Raw genomic sequence first — 2,500 nt, 5'->3', positions numbered from 1 at the left:
AACGTTATTTGATTATTCTTTATGTCTTTAAGGACGAAAATTATGAGAAATCTATGAGATAATCGCCCACATAATTTTTTTCCTCTTGTTTTTTTTTCACTTTCTTCCCTCCGACGTCTTCAAACTCTAGGAAATCAGCTGGTCACTTGGGCCATGGCACTGATAACCCACCCGTGTCACATAGGTCGACATTCCCATAAGCATCTCTTCGGGAGCGCGACCTAAATGAGTGAGGCGAGGCTTTACAGTCTTGCGTGGCCCTCGTCCTCTGCCCATCTGATCTGTGTTTCGGTCAAGCAGACTTTCCAGCGAGGAGTCCCGCGGCGTCGTTCGGTGTCTCTCTTCCTTCGAGGTGTTCGGTGGTGTCTTGGTGCCGCTGCAAGGTCGCCCTCACACCCGAAGTCTGGCTCTGGAGGTTCCTCGGTCCGTGGACGATGCACCCTTCTTCCCACAACGGCTCTCCCGACGTCAGAGGGAGTTTGTACATGCAATGTCGCCGATCGTTCCCAGCCCAGACGGCCGAAGCCAACAGTGTTCTAGCCTGATTCGGTCTTATCTTCGATGAAATAAGAGAATCGTTTCGGGCGTCGTTGGCCCTAGCCTCTAGAGGTCGCGATGTCTCACTGCATGATCCGTAAATGCGGCAGTGATCGGGGCTTAGATCGCAAGATTGTAATCGAAGAGTTCTGAAGTTCTTTTTCTCTTGCTCTAGGCGGCTATCTAGGGCAGCTCCTCGATTTATATGAGTGTCCGGTAAAGCTGTCATTTTTCCTTCTGCTCAAGTACCAGATCAAGGAGCTTTACAGAAGACCCTAGAAACTGGTAAGCTGCCCTAGGACTTGAAGCACCAATAGCATAACAGCAAGTCTACTAGAGGTCTTTTTACTACATCACAAACAAAACTTATATGAATAATTGTGATGAAAATCTACTTAATAGGCTGTAATATATGTAGCTGAACTATATATACTTTAAGACGCTACAAATACGGAGGTATATTTACACATGCAAAACACATAACATTTTGAGTGCTTCAGTAAAACGAAGCAATTATCAGCATAGAGCAGGTTTTTTTTTTTTAGTATGTCGTCTATGTACAGTACACAAAAGGTCTGTCGGGCCTTGTTTGTGCGTGTCTTATATGAATATTAATGTCTACCCTTTGACTACTTTGAGTCACATCCCTCATATTGTCTTTCAATTTAAAACTGACCAATGAGAACGCACAGCTTGAGTCATCTCGCGAGTTCTTATTGGTTTGATTATTATTATCATTATTATTATTATTAATAATAGTAGTAGTATTAGTATTATTAGTATTATTATTAGTATTATAACAGTTTCTGTCTCAGTATGCTCAGAGAAGCAGGTCCAAAACACACGTTTCGATAACACCCATTATAATTATATTTTTCTTTTTATATTTTTTTGTTTTTTGTTGTTTTTTTCTCACATAAAGTTTACAGAATACCATATTCACTGTACATGTCTTTGATTTTTATTTGATCTACAATGGTTTGAACCTGCCAAAAGTATTACACAAAAAGAGATATTGAATGCAACTAGACGCCTCGCTAAAGTTTGTACATAGTGTAACATTCACAAGCATACGAAGGGACCAAAGTAGCAGGTAACAATATACCGTATTCTATAGACATTCGATAGTAGAGATATCCTTAAATTAGTAATATTTTGTAAATCTATCTATAAAGGACGAAACAAATATGAAATTCTCAAAAATGTACATATGAACTAACAAGAAGTATGATTTTTTTTTTTAGAGATCTCAGGAGCCCAATAAAACGAGGGATAATTAGGATATATATAAGAAGCTATAGCAATAATTGTGCCAATTTTCAGTCCCCGCTTTTGATTCTTAAATGGAAAAAAATGAGTGAAAAACTTTATACACAGCATGTATGTATGTATTAATTATATATGTGTACGTATAAATTTGTGTGGATATGTAGATACATTTATGTGGGTCCATGTGTATGCTTACTGAGTATTTGATCAATAGTAGGTAGTATGTATAATGATTTTATCTTCATTTAGTCATTTTACTTCATCTTGTGTTGCCAACAAGTGACGTCGTTCTAAAGGGCTCCGGATGGTTCCTAGATTAAATAAAACATTAATGTCGTCGTCGGCATCAATGATGAACTATGATTATAACTGTTTCTTATATGACAATGATTATCTGAGATTATGAAGAATATCTTAGCAAATACAACGACAAAACCATGATCTTCGTGGGATCATAATAATAATCAGTCTTAGAGATTAGATAGAATGATAATAATGTCCATTTAAACACAAAAAAGTCAACAACGGGTGTGTTTCATGTGCAATTTACGCCAGCATCTGAGTTGAAGAGTAGTACTGTTTCTTCGTCTTCTGTTACAAGCTAGAATGAGAGCAAGCGGAGAGGAGCTCGTGTCTCTGTTCGGTAATAGAGGACCCCGAGCCCCGAACCATGCGCGTGAGGACCCGGCTAGCT

The 2,500-nt window shown here is 38.8% G+C and overlaps 1 protein-coding gene across 1 annotated transcript in view; it reads right to left on the bottom strand.

The window, feature by feature from the left end:
• Positions 1–2,500, bottom strand: part of LOC125040628 (acetylcholinesterase-like) — a gene marked incomplete at its 5' end in the record, with an annotated part of 16,652 nt that overhangs the window by 759 nt on the left and 13,393 nt on the right. Inside the window, 1 exon segment of the mRNA XM_047635280.1 lies at positions 1–2,500. This exon segment is cut by the window's left edge and continues 759 nt beyond it; it is cut by the window's right edge and continues 1,623 nt beyond it.

The sequence above is a fragment of the Penaeus chinensis genome, chromosome 29, assembly GCF_019202785.1.
Source record: "Penaeus chinensis breed Huanghai No. 1 chromosome 29, ASM1920278v2, whole genome shotgun sequence".
In the NCBI taxonomy this organism is placed as follows: Eukaryota; Metazoa; Arthropoda; class Malacostraca; order Decapoda; family Penaeidae; genus Penaeus; species Penaeus chinensis.
Note: the sequence above shows the minus strand (reverse complement) of the source record. Positions and strands in the feature narration are given on the sequence as shown.